General features: G+C 43.0%; 1 non-coding gene across 1 annotated transcript; it reads left to right on the top strand.

Annotated features, from left to right (window-relative positions):
• Positions 1-5,298: 5,298 nt before the first annotated feature.
• Positions 5,299-5,463, top strand: LOC130388395 (U1 spliceosomal RNA). The gene has a single exon (XR_008896421.1). It is a non-coding gene; the product is annotated as a U1 spliceosomal RNA (small nuclear RNA).
• Positions 5,464-15,315: the final 9,852 nt, after the last annotated feature.

The following is a 15,315-nucleotide window of genomic DNA, read 5'->3' as shown; positions in this document are numbered from 1 at the left end:
ATTCATTATATCGTCTGGAGGCGCACACAGCTTTTGGCCGTGATAATATGTATTAAATGATATAGATTTCTATGTATTATATGATATTATTTAGATATAGTGCTCCAGGACTGTAACGCAAGTGTTGTACACTTCCTTGTTATTTGGATAACCGTTCTGCTTTTGGCGTTATGGCGCATAACACGTCGGACTCTCGTCTCTGGTATTTCTACAAGAAGACTGTATTGGGGGTTATCTGAGCCATGGTTGAGAAGGAATTGGGGGAAAGGAACTTTGGCTTTGACTGGCTGAAGTACATGAACTGCGACATGCCGCCGGTTGCCGCGAGGCACCATCGCCCGGCAGCAGGCGGCCGGCAGCAGGCAGCCGGCAGCAGGCAGCGCCCGGTTCAGTTGACTTCAGGTTGATGTGAAAGTGGAAGAACCAGAGACGTCGCAGAACCCGACAAAGTTGTTTGTGATTCATAATATCGTCTGGAGGCGCACACAGCTTTTGGCCGTGATAATATGTATTAAATGATATAGATTTCTATGTATTATGTGATATTATTTAGATATAGAGCTCCAGGACTGTAACGCAAGTGTTGTACACTTCCTTATTATTTGGATAACCGTTCTGCTTTTGGCGTTATGGCGCATAACACGTCGGACTCTCGTCTCTGGTATTTCTACAACGAGACTCGTATTGGGGGTTATCTCAGCCATGGTTGAGAAGGAATTGGGGGAAAGGAACTTTGGCTTTGACTGGCTGAAGTACATGAACTGCGTCATGCCGCCGGTTGCCGCGAGGCACCATCGCCCGGCAGCGGGCAGCTGGCAGCAGGCAGCACCCGGTTCAGTCGACTTCAGGTTGATGTGAAAGTGGAAGAACCAGAGACGTCGCAGAACCCGACAAAGTCGTTTGTGATTCATTATATCGTCTGGAGGCGCACACAGCTTTTGGCCGTGATAATATGTATTAAATTATATAGATTTCTATGTATTATATGATATTATTTAGATATAGAGCTCCAGGTGTTGTACACTTCCTTGTTATTTGGATAACCGTTCTGTCGGACTCTTGTCTCTGGTATTTCTACAACGAGACTCGTATTGGGGGTTATCTCAGCCAAGGTTGAGAATGAATTGGGGGGAAGGAACTTTGGCTTTGACTCCCTCAAGAACATGAACCAAGACATGGAGGAGAAAGGGATTGTTGTCTCCAGCTTGAGACCCGCTGAGGGACCACCGCCGGAGGCGGAGGTGCCTAAGCGCTGCCCGGCAACGATCCCTTTCTCCTCCTTGTCGCGGTTCAGTCTACTTCACATTGATGAGGACGTTGAAGAACCAGGAACGTCGGAGAACCCAACGCGGTCGTTTGAGATTCATAATATCGGCTCACACAGCTTTTGGCCGTTATAATATATATTATATGATATATACATCCACTGTAAACAGAGCGCATGGTACCGTGGCTGCAAGCTGCTCAGGGCCACACCCCCACCCTCCTCCTTGACCCGCCTCCCTCCTCCTCATTTGCATTATAGCTACAGACACCAAAACAGCGCATTTGGGGGAAGCTCAATGTGCGACTGGCTCCGAGTGGCTGTAACTCTGCACCACGGCTGAATTTCGGGAACGTCTTTGAATACTGTGTTAGTTGCCCACTAATACCTATATTAAAGAATACATAAAATAGCATGTCATGGGACCTTTAACGTTATGGATTGTACATATTCATAATTCGAAATTCGTCTCAGCCTTTACACCACAGATACTATAGGGTCTAAAGCATATAACCGCGTTGTCTGATTACAGTTGAATTCATTTTCCCACAATTTAACAGCTCTCGTTTTGAAAAATAATCACCGCGCCATTCGTTTCAATGGGAATCGCAATACTTTCAACATAAAGTGTACATATTTATAATTGGAAATTCGTCCCAGCCTTTATACGACAGATACTATAGGGTCTATAGCATATAACCGCATTTTCTGATTACAGTTTAATGTAACAGTAAACTGAACTCACCGCAACTTCAAATTAACCACACGGAGAGTAGCATGGCAACCGGTCAAACAACACAGCGTTCTGTGCGCGCATCCGCCGTGTTGATAAAAAATAACCCCCATATTGAACGAAGTTAAACTAAGCTAGCGTCCCGTTCACAGGCACCAGAATGAACGAGTTCACAGTAACGTTTATTAGTGGTGCCGAGATGATGCCTCATGAAACGTCAAAGCCTCTCAGCCAGATGAACCACCAAAGTGGTTCGTGCTCGAAGCTTCAAATGAGTACCCTAGGGACATCTAGTGGTGAATGAAATTATGACAACCCAACCCAAAATGTGATTTTTTCTTCGTGTGCCGATACAACATTAAATCATTTGAGAATTGAAGTCATTTCAGTGATACATGTGTGTGAGTGTGCCATTCATAAAATGGCACAGAGCTCATGCTAGAAAATAAATCATTTGGCAAAAGTGTGTCTTAGCAGACGCTTTTATCCAAAGCAACTTACATCGGTAAATACACACATTGACACACCGACGGCAGAGTCAACCATGCAAGGCGACAGTCAGCTGTCAGGAGGAAAGTGACAGGGACACAACAACACTGAACTAGGAGGAGCTGGGGATTGAACTAGCCACCTACCGGTTACAAGTCAACTGCTCTACCTCCTGAGCTAAGCCGAGCCACCCTGCATGACAACTGAGAAGGAGTTATTAATTTAATAGCCATTAAAGTCGAAATCTCCCGCCAATACTGAACCCATATTTCGAAGCAGTAGCCCGAGGCGAAGCCTCGAACGTCACACCCTACGCCTATGTGAATATATATATATATATATATATATATATATATATATATATATATATATATATATATATATATATATATATGTGTATGTACATATATATATGTTTATATGTGTGTATATACATATATATACATATATATACATATATATACACACACATATACACATATATATATATATATATATAGATATATATATAGATATAGATATATAGATATAGATATAGATATATATACACACACATATACACATATATATATTTATATATACACACATATAAACATATATATATGTACATACACATATATATATATATATATATATATATATATATATATATATAGAGAGAGAGAGAGAGAGAGAGAGAGAGAGAGAGAGAGAGAGAGAGAGAGAGAGAGAGAGAGAGAGAGAGAGAGAGAGAGAGAATGTGATTCTAAAAGGGGTGTGTGTTACGCCCAATCTATTGTGTTGGTAACTTCACTCATAAATCTATCTACAGTTAAGTATGCATTTAGACAAATACGATAAAATATCAATATAATATGTGCAACCTTTTATGTGTGGTTGTTCAAGACACACTGAAGGCATGATGCCACCATAGGTTTGCAGAGAACTACATACAATATGCACACTGAAGGCATGATGCCACCATAGGTTTGCAGAGAACTACATACAATATACACACTGAAGGCATGATGCCACCATAGGTTTGCAGAGAACTATATACAATATGCACACTGAAGCTGCACACTTGATTCAGGATTCTCATAGATCAGAGACAGTTCCGTCTTGAGCTTTGCCTTGTTCAGCGTGGGATATGACTTCACCGTGGCATTCAGAGCATCAGCAGGAAATGAATGGCAGTACCTTTCAAACATATTTCCATGTACTAAGGTAGCACTCACAAGGTGGCCAGTGCAAGAGAACCTCGCTTTGGTGTGAGCCAGGATGGTGTCGGTGTCGCAGACCTCTTCAGACAGCCTCTGCTTTGCCTCTTCTGTCAAAGCCGTCCTTGGTCTGTTGGTTCCAGATTGCTCTTGCAGCTGGTCAGAGTCTCTGAATGCAAACAAACCAATAATGTGTTTGTTAGGCTGTGTACAGTACTGTAGTCTACGTGATGCACATGTTCACACTTTATCCAGTAAAAAGATGTCAGCATACCCACTTAAAATGGGCAGGAATGCATAATGTTAGCGTTAAACACTGTTTTTTATCGATTGTGTTGGGACTTCACCCAAATCTATCTACAGTAAAGTATGCATTTAGACAAATATGATAAAATATCAATATAATATGGGCAACCTTTTATGTGTGGTTGTTCAAGACACACTGAATGCATGATGAGTATACCCACTTAAAATGGGCAGGGATGCATAATGTTAGTGTTAAACACTGTTTTTTAAGCTATCCATTGTGCCTCGCCTAACCAGGATGTCCAGCACAGAGTAAAGCATGGGAGATGGAAAAGGGGCTTGCTCCGTCCACTCCACGCATCGACCTGGTATTGCAGTAACTCCAGGACCGGTGCACCCCTCTCTCACTGTGAAAAACAAAACTAAACTCCTCCTGAGAGTACACCCGTCCGCCTGTAGACAACAAAGTGTCATTTACAATTCATAAACGCACTGTTTACAATTATTCCAACGATATTCTGTTGTAGTGATGTTATGGTTTGCGTCGAGGCATCGGGGCGTGTGTCGAGTAGGCCTACCTCGGCTCCTCCCCCAGCGATGCTCCGTATCGAGTAGGATTCACATAGGCGAAATGACGTAGCGCGTGACGTTCGAGGCTTCATCTCGGGCTGTTCCGCGATATGGGTTCACAATTGGCACATTTTTACAAAAAGAAGACCCTACCCAGTTCCAAGATCACTTTTATGGCTATGTAATTAATCACACTCGTTCTCAGTCATCATGCAGTTCTATTATTACAATTATTAGTAGGCTACTGTAGTTATAAGACAATCTATTTTGCCCGGGATGACTTAAAACCTTTGTCAAATTATTTGTTCTCTACCATGAGCTCGGGAGATATTTATGAACGGCAAACTCACACGTATCACTGAAATGACTTTAATTCTTTAACGTTTTGATGTTGTACGAAGCAAACATCACATCGTCACAGGAAACTCTTTCTTTCATCATAATTTCATTCACCACTAGGTGTCCCTAGCGTACTCATTTGAAGCTTCGAGGTCGAACCACTTTGATGGTTCACCTGGCTGCGAGGCTTTGACGTTTCATGAGGCATCATCTCGCCACCACTATTCTGTTGTTTAAGAAAGAAAAAAGGATTCTTTCTGTGGCGTGTCGATAACTCGGATCTCCAGGTTTCCTTTCGTTATGCTTCCGTCACGCTGATTTCAGATTCGCCTGGCTGTCATCGTGTGACCGGTGGTCTACAGTGTTTATTAAAGTCTAGACATCTCCGAATGCTTTGCAACCGTTCTCCTGGGGAACACGCGTGGGCATCGTTCAGCCCACCTGAACGTGTACAACTTATACTTACCTGGCAAGGGAGATACTATGATCAAGAAGGTGGTTCACCCATAGCGAGGCTCAGCAATTGCACTGAGGCTGTTGCTGACCCGTGCGAATTCCCCAAATGTGGGAATCTCGATTGCATCATTTCTGGTAGTGGGGGACTGCGTTCGCGCTCTCCCCTGATCATGTTGTTCTAAAGAAATAATAGCTATGAATGGCTTCATCGCGCTGACTAATGCCGTCCATCCCACGTTTTGCAACGCTACGTTTCTTCAAAAGATCACGCAAACGATGACGCCCAAGCAGTGTAATGCATTACATTCAAATGTGGAACTCTGAGTCTGGAATAACGTAGTCATTCATTCATTTCTTTCATTCATTATGGATCAAATTATTGTTTCTGTACAAGTCCCGTCTCTGGCCACAGCTAGTGGTGCCGAGATGATGCCTCATGAAACGTCAAAGCCTCAAAGCCAGATGAAGCACCAAAGTGGTTTGTGCTCGAAGCTTCAAATGAGTACGCTAGGGACATCTAGTGGTGAATGAAATTATGACAACCCAACCCAAAATGTGATTTTTTCTTCGTGTGCCGATACAACATTAAATCATTTGAGAATTGAAGTCATTTCAGTGATACATGTGTGTGAGTGTGACATTCATAAAATGGCACAGAGCTCATGCTAGAAAATAAATCATTTGGCAAAAGTGTGTCTTAACAGACGCTTTTATCCAATGCGACTTACATCGGTAAATACACACATTGACACACCGACGGCAGAGTCAACCATGCAAGGAGACAGTCAGCTGTCAGGAGCAATGTGACAGGGTAACAACAACACTGAGCTAGGAGGAGCTGGGGATTGAACTAGCAACCTACTGGTTACAATTCAACTGCTCTACCTCCTGAGCTAAGCCGACCCACACTACATGATAACTTAGAAGGACAGATTAATTTAATAGCCATTAAAGTGTTCTGGACAGTGGTTATTTTTTTGGCAGAATGATAGAACTGATTTTGTAAAAGCAAATGTGGTTGAGATGTGGGGGACAGTGTTTTGTGTAACTTTGGAGGGAGGTGCGGGGGGGGTAATGATTTTATTCAGAAACAGGATTTGGCTAAAGATTTTTATTCAGAAAGAGGATTTGCTCCAAAACCTTTGGGCTTAGCCTGTTTCTCTTTTTTGAGACAACCTCTCCTGCCTTAGAAAAAACCCGCTCGCAGGGGACAGAGGATGCAGGGGTACACAAAAATGTCAATGACAATATGTAGAGGTGTGGAAATAATAGTTTGTGCATTTCCCAGTATTGGAGTGGATCAGAGGCGTCGTCAGCCCCTTTTTACTGGGGCACGTGCCCCAGTAAAAGTCTCCAGTGCCCCAGTAAAATTCCATTGATCATTATTAAATTAATCTGCAGAAGCGCCGCACTCGCTATGGAATCGACAGGATTCATCAAGTACATCTCCTGCTGCCTCGGGAGTCTTCAGTCGAGCCTGCCTCTTACCAGCCAATCAAAAAACGAAAGGGGCTACATAAAAGCCAATCAGAAAATAGCCCTATTGTATCTGGGTAAGATTTAACGCAACAACCAATGAAAAAAATCAGTTATTTACGGATTCGTCCACGTGACTCTTCTGAATGTTTCAGTGGTAAAGTGTGTAAAGTATGACCAAGTGTTTCTTTCTGTTCAATAGTCTAGATAGAACTTTATCAATCCCCTGTAGGAGAAATTTGTTAATAAAACAATAATGGTAAAAAAAATAAGGAATCTCCCACTTCCGGCTTCCATGAAAGAGAACCATACTAATTCACACAATAGCGTTGATGCAAATCTAGCATTAAAGGTTAATTTAAGGAAGTTCTCTCCAGTCACGCTGAAACTAGTTTGCTAGTAGTAGCGCTTTAATTTGCAGTGTAAGAGAATTCTGAGAAATCTGAATGCTGACAAAATTCTCAGAATTCTGACACTGCAATTTATTTGCACGCTACGACTAGTGAACTACTTTAAAAAAAACTCGACACTGCGACCAGGCGACAAATGACTGGTGAGAAGCTTCTTAAATTAACCTTTAATGCTAGATTTGCAGCACTTTAATTCCCGTCAACTTTGTTTTCTAACACCAGCATTTCCACAACTATGCTCATGTTCGTGACTGCTATAGGCCTACAAAACCATTTATAGTGCATCTATTTTTCTGCTGGGTAATGCAGCTTTAATTTGGGCTCTGATTCTGAATAAATGCCGCTGCTGAACTGTGTGAATAAATAAAGGGAACTGAAATCTAAAGAAGACACGTGGTTTTGATGTAGGCCTACCGTGAATTCCAGCTGAAAGTGGAACATTGCTGCCATCAGGGGAAATTAATGTAACCTAGGCATATTGTAAGTAGCTTTCAATTCCTTGTTTTTTTGTTGATCATGTTTCGTTGGAAACCACGGGAGCTGGAAACAGCCCAGAGTAAGTCATCTCCTTTTTTAACGTTACAACAAATTCACAACTTGTTTGACACAAACAATGACAACTTGATTGCTGTTAAAGAATGTTGCCCACATAATTAGCACCAGTTTTTCAATACTGAGCGTCTGTAGCCTGTAGTTTTATAGCACACACACACACACACACACACACACACACACACACACACACACACACACACACACACACACACACACACACACACACACACACACACACCATGCGTGCACGCACACACGCGGAAAATGAATAATGAATGAAAAATTGTCTGTCTTCAAAACTTGAGGAAGTTTTAGTGGACAAAAACTTCCTTAACACAAAAAAGGAAATTATGGATATACAGGGTGTTTTTAACATATATGGATCCAACAATGTTCCCAACACTGACACAGATAATTCAGATCATTGCACTCACAATTCCTGTAAACAGTTGTAGTTGTGAGCGATCTTTCAGTGTGTCGAGAAGGCTCCACACCTGGCTTAGGTCAACCATGGGGCAAGGAAGGCTTCACCAACTTTCTCTTTTGTCCATTGAAAAGGAGCAACTATGCAAAGTGAGTCAAAGCCACGTTATTGACCGCTTTGCCACCATGAAGGCGCGGCGATACAGCTTAATAGTGAAAAAATAATCATTAAAAAAGGCTCTATGCAGTAGTGTATGGCCTTATTTAGTTTAATTTAAGAGCTTTGATGGTTCTATAACATTTTCCAGGTTGATTGGTGGCAATGAGCCACCTCACCTTAAGTCAGAAATTCTATTAGTTTTAAACCTTGTTTCTTGCCTTTTTAGTACATGTCGTTCTGGCAAAATTATGCTGTTTCCACACAGCTTCTAAATAAATATAGATGTGTAGACTTCTCCTGATAAAGAGGTGAAGGTCATAAAGAGACTTTTTGTTTATTTGTCAGTTACCTTATTTGTAAATCTTTGAGATGTGTATGTGTTTAAATAAATATAATTGTACGGTACTCATGAATCCATCTTTGCGTCTTTACCTTTACCAGTGCTTTAATATAGCCTACAATATGACAGTGACAATGATTTTGAAGCTTGTACATACCCTTCTGTATCCATCTATTTCATATTGTGCACACGTAAAAAAAAAAATGTTGGCAGTTGGGGGCCTTTGCCCCAGTAAAACTCTAGGTCTAGCAACGCCCCTGGAGTGGATCATCATTTCTTTAATGTGCGGTTCTCTTAAATAGCGCTGGACCTCTACAATGGCATCAGCTGTGGCACTATTACTTTGTTTGCTCAACTGCTGCACAGTTGCGTCCAAATGGCGCCACAGTTGACCTAGGGAAAATAGATAGAAAATGTATTAAATATCATAACAAAATAAACACAACAAAATCAAATTTTCTCTATGAATTTACCAGAGGAGGTGGAAGGGACTTCATCAATCGCTGCCGATGGAAGTGGAGATGAATTTACCGGTATTTCACTTATTATTTGACTACACTCAGTGGTGAGCCTTTTCACAGCTTCGTCAGCCTTGGATGGATTGAGGAAGCCGAGAGTTTTGAATCGTGGGTCCAGGAGAGTAGGGAGGGTCAGGATACTGGTCATTTGGGAGCGGCTAAGGGATTCCATTAACTTTAGTTGAATTGATTTGGTGAGATGTTGGGCCATGTCAGTGTGGATGGATCCACGCTGTTCACAGAGGGTTAGTGAGACCATTTTCAATAGTGGAAGAATCTTCGAGGCTGACACCCTCTTTTCCTCCGATAATTCAATTGTAGCCTCATTAAATGGGCCAAGCACACCAAGGCACTCCTTAATTATGGTAAACTCCATTGGAGTCAACATGGTGACTTCACAAGGGAGAGAAGCCATAGCTGCACTTACAGCTTCTCTCTCTGAGTGCAGCCTCTCCAACATTATATAGGTGCTGTTCCACCTTGTCTCCACCTCCTTCAGCAGCTTACGCTGTGGTCATCCCATGCATTGCTGCATCTGGGCTAGACTTTCCTTTACACAGAAAAGAACATATAAAATATTAGTTGGACAGTGCTACAACAGTCACAACAGGATAATGATATAGTAAAGAGAAGTGATGTTAAAAACAAAGAATATGCAGCACAAGCCATAATACCTTAGCAGTGGTACTAGACCGAAAGAGTGTTACAATTCTCCTGGCACTTGTACGCAGCTGCTCGAGTCCAGGGGTGTCATCCAAGGATTTCTTTACCATCAGGTTGATGGCATGAGCTATGCAGATGGCTTGTTTCATCTGCAGCTCCCTGCCACATGCAAGCATGTTGGAAGCTGCATCAGTAACAAGACAAGTCACCTTGTGCCTGATGCCCCACTCCTCCATAATGGCACCCTTAGCTTCAGCCAGGTTATGGGCTGTATGGCTCTGTGGGAAATGCTGAACCCCAAGCAGTGTGGTATTCAGCACACCATCTGCAATAAAGTGGCAGGTGACTGCAAGGTAGGCCTCCATATTCATGGATGTCCACATATCAGACGTAAGACTGACTGCAGTAGCCTACTGAACAAGGGCCTTGGCCTCCCTTTTGCCTTGGTGGTAGCGTTCCTCCACCATGGCCTTTAAAGCCTGAGAAAACAAGAACACTTTTTAGCATGACTTTTAAAGAGATATATAATGTAGGTTAATGAATGATAACATAATAATGTATACCTGTCTGGTGGGCAGAACATATGAAGGGTCAAGTAATTGTACCAGCCCCCTGAATCCCTGTTCGTTGACCACAGTAAAAGGCTGGCAATCCTTCACCACCATGTCCACTAAGGCCTCGTCCAGTACCTTTTTCCTGGAAGCTGGGCAAAAGAGACAAAACAAGTGAACAAGTAGTAACCTTATGGTATAGCCCACTTATAATGCATCATGCATAAAAAATAATACCAAAACGCACCTGTGCAAGTCCCAGCAGGTGCTGTGGTTGTCTCCTCTTTCTCATGAAGGGCACGGTAATGCCTCAACATGGAAGATGTATTGTTATTATATCCAAGAAGCTTGTTGCAGATTAGGCATTTCACCTATACAAACAAAAACAACCAATACAAAAGACAACATTAAAAAACATTACGCTACTTCTTGCCAAACCATGCTTTAAAATGAATAGCCGTATGAATAGGCAAACCTTATTGGGAGCAACTAGATGAAAATGCTCCCAAACAGGGGAAAACCTTCTCTTTTTGGCAAACTCCATGATGAATAATGAACGTGATGTTTCGATTGATACTACAGAAAATGCAATGCTCAAACTACTACGATCACAGACTAGTGATATATACCACAAGGTTGTGATCGTATACGGGACATCTTTATAGTCGAAATCTCCCGCCAATACTGAACCCATATTTCGAAGCAGAAGCCCGAGGCAAAGCCTCGAACGTCACACCCTACGTCATTTCGCCAACGTGAATCCTACTCGAAGCGGAGCTTCGCTGGGGGAGGAGCCGAGATACTCGACACACGCCCCGATGCCTCGACGCAAAACGTAACATCACTACCGTCCACTCCACGCATCGACCTGGTATTGCAGTACCTCCAGGACCGGTGCACCCCTCTCTCACTGTGAAAAACAAAACTAAACTCCTCCTGAGAGTACACCCGTCCGCCTGTAGACAATAAAGTGTCATTTACAATTCATAAACGCACTCTTTACAATTATTCCAACGATATTCTGTTGTTTAAGAAAGAAAAAAGGATTCTTTCTGTGGCGTGTCGATAACTCGGATCTCCAGGTTTCCTTTCGTTAAGCTTCCATCTCGCTGATTTCAGATTCGCCTGTCATCGTGTGACCGGTGGTCTACAGTGTTTATTAAAGTCTAGACATCTCCGAATGCTTTGCAACCGTTCTCCATGGGAACACGCGTGTGCATCGTTCAGCACACCTGAACGTGTTCAACTCATACTTACCTGGCAAGGGAGATACCATGATCAAGAAGGTGGTTCACTAGCAAGTCTGTAGTCGAGCGTTGTATGGGACACAGTGAATTGCGGACAGAACAAGCAGTCTAGCTAAGCCGGCCATGGCTTCATCAACTCCTCCGGCAGTTGCCATGGCCATCCAACAGAATCGAAGGAATGCAGTGAGATTCAACCTCCTAGAAGACCTCGAAATGGACCGGCTTCAGTTCAGTCGACAAATTCTCCAGAAAGACCTTCAGTTTTCGACCAACGAACTGGATTACGTTTTTGCCTTCCCGGGTAAGAAGATATATGAAGTTGTCTTTACAACAGTGCAGAACTTTGACCTTTGTATGCAACGATTTGATGAGAAGAAGAGATCAGCACCGAGCTTCAAGAAGATCACAATGATACCACTGGCAGAAAGAGATGTAAAGACAGTCCACGTGATTATCCTTTCTGAAAAAGTTAGAAATCAAGACGTGTGGACCTGGTTATCGAGGTTTTGCGATGTCACCAATGGAATGGAGGTTACCGACATCGATGGAGTAAAAACAGGAACCAGACGCTTCCAGGTGCGTCTACGACGGGCTGAGGGAGCAGTCCAACACATCCCCAACACGATCCAGCTGGGAGCATTCCGTGGCTCTGCTTTCTACCCTGGCCAACCCAAGCAGTGCAGGAGGTGTGGAAGCCTGGACCATCTTGCGGCCGCCTGTCCAAGCAACAACTGCAAAAGGTGCAAAGCATCAGACCACAACACAGACCAGTGCACAACCCCACTAGAATGCAGCTTGTGTTCTTCAACCAGCCACAGATTCAGGGACTGTCCCAAAGCCTACTCCAACCGAGTGAAGCTCAACACTATCACCAACAACTTCCCGATGAACCAAGGTCTTAACGAGGACCAACCAATACACCAGGTGCTGCTCGTTCCCCAAGAACCGGATGCAGCCCCAGATAATGAACCAATATTGGACGGGGCTGCAGACCCCATACCGGATGATTATGTAGGGTCCACTGCCATCGACGCCACCCTTGCCCCAGCGATCGACCACAGGCCTGCACAGCAAGCGGAATCCACCCCCAGGCCAGAACAGGGCATCCAGCGAAAGAAATCTCCGGCAACTCTCCAGGAAGCAGGTGACATGTTAGAACTCCTGCTGGCTAACATTCCTGATACAACAGATCCCGAAATGCCCGCTGAGAGGGGGAACCCGCTGTTGGAAGCACTAGAAACTCCTCCGGCTATACCATTGTTTGAAAGCCCACCCGACCAATCAGCACATTCCAAGAAACGTCAGATTAATTCTTCATCATCAGGTGAGCCATCCCTCCTGACGATTCCCACGTATCCCGGAACAAAATGGTCACCGTCCCTTGAAAAAAAAACCTCTTTTCTCGAAGACAAGCAGGTGGAGGCCTTTACTGCTGTCACGCACATCAGGGAAACCCACAATCCGGAGCCTCTAGCTAGACCCAAACGACCAAAAAAGATCAGGAAAGACAAAATATAGTTTTTGCCCCCCCCACCCCCCACTCACTATCCTGATGCCTGTCCTCTCCATCTCATCCCTGAACACTAGAGGCCTTAATGACCCTGTGAAGTGCCTGACGGCTTTCACCTTTTTAAATAGTGAAAAACATGACATCTTTCTACTCCAAGAATGTAATATACCATACAGAGACGATTACAAGACATTTGAACAAAGATGGACTTTTGGCCAATCTGTATGGTCAGGGGACAACAAGAACAGAGCGTCAGGGGTTGTGGTTTTATTCAAAGGTAAAGATTTCTGCATACAAAGGGTCAAACGAGTGATTGGTGGAAGACTGCTTTGCATTGACGTTGAATGGCACCAGCTAAAATTTAGAATAATCAATGTTTACTGTCCACCTGATCTAAATGAACGCCTAGAGGTTCTTAAAGAAATACAGCCGCTTCTTGTGTGTGGAAGCGATGTGATCCTGGGCGGGGACTTCAATTGTCTTATGGACAAAAAGGACAGAATGACCGTTGCTACGGTCAGGCTTGACTCAAGTTCAGAAATGTTGAATAACCTCATCAAGGATTTTAAACTTAATGATACCTTTCGCTATAAGAACCCTAACACACCAGGCTATACATGGTCAAATGGCACCATTTGTTCACGTATTGATTTTCTGTTGACAACAAAGAACATTTTAGTTTCTGATGCAGCTGTTACCCCAGTTTTTTTCAGTGACCATTCAAAAATTGACTGCACAATAAGGTGCAATGTTAAGGCTCATACAAGCCAAAATCCCTGGAAATTAAATGTTTCATTACTCAAAGATCTAAAATTAGTAGAAAGACTAAAGGACAAGTTAAAAAGATGGATTTCACTGCAGTTTTTATTCCAGTCAGTCGGTGAGTGGTGGGAAGACTTAAAAAGTCGGACCAAAAACTTTTTCACACGAGAAGGGAAAAGAATTGCAATGAAAAAGCGTTTCAAATACAAAAAACAACAGGCAAAGTTACAGCGTTTATATACGATGGCCCATTCAGGGTTTGATGTGGCAGTAGAGATTGCGAGGCTAAAGAAGGAGATGATGGCTGTTACTGCTGAGGATTCTAAAGGCCTTCTTATGCGTAGCAGGACTAAACACATGGAAGATAACGAAAAATGTTCCAGATACTTCTTTAGGAAATTAGCCAGACCCAGGAACACTATGTCATCCATTCTGAATGAGGATGGAATAGAAAAAACAGAAACTAAAGACATCCTTGTTTTAATACATACCTTTTATACTAAATTGTATAAAGAAGGGGTGACTGACATAAACGCCTTGGAAGACCTCTTGAGTTTCTTAAAGCCAAACGTCGGTATTGCCTCTGAACTCGAAAGTGGCTTAACTGTAAATTAATTGACCAAAGCCATACAGAGCATGCAAGATAATAATGCCCCAGGAGCTGATGGGTTACCCAAAGAATTTTATGTTACCTTTTGGGATATATTAAAAGACCCACTTTTAGAGATGTTTAATGAAAGTTTGCATAGTAATAATCTACCATTATCCTTAAGAACAGGTATCATCTCCTTGCTTTACAAAAAAGGAGACAAAAAAGACATTAAGAACTGGCGCCCACTTACCTTGCTTGGTGTAGACAGAAAGATCCTTGCAAAAGCCCTTTTTTTCCGCCTGCAACAAGTGTCTGGGCAGATTGTGGGGGAAGAGCAGACATGTGCAATACCTGGAAGATGCATGAGTGAAAGTCTTGCCTTAGTCAGAGATTCCTACCTCTACGCATATGACCGCAGACTGCCATTATGTATATCCGCCTTAGATTTGGAAAAAGCATTTGACAAGGTTAGCCATACCTTCCTCAGGAAAGTCCTGGTTAAACTTGGTTTTGGGCCTCAGCTTAGAGCTTGGTTTGACTTGCTGTATACTGACTGCTTAAGCAAGGTTGTTATCAATGGTCACTCCACTGACACCTTTGAAGTTTGCTCAGGAGTAAGACAGGGATGCCTATTGTCTGTTATGTTGTTTATATTTGCCATGGAGCCCTTGGCTCGGGCTATAAAGGAAGACCCTTCTATTCATGGTCTCCAAGTCCCTGGAAGCGGGGGACAGGAAGCCAAGCTAGCCGTGTATATGGATGATCTAACAATATTATGCACAGACAATAAGTCAATACTCAAAGTGCTATAT

The sequence above is a fragment of the Gadus chalcogrammus genome, chromosome 8 (genome assembly GCF_026213295.1).
Source record: "Gadus chalcogrammus isolate NIFS_2021 chromosome 8, NIFS_Gcha_1.0, whole genome shotgun sequence".
Classification (NCBI taxonomy): Eukaryota; Metazoa; Chordata; class Actinopteri; order Gadiformes; family Gadidae; genus Gadus; species Gadus chalcogrammus.
Note: the sequence above shows the minus strand (reverse complement) of the source record. Positions and strands in the feature narration are given on the sequence as shown.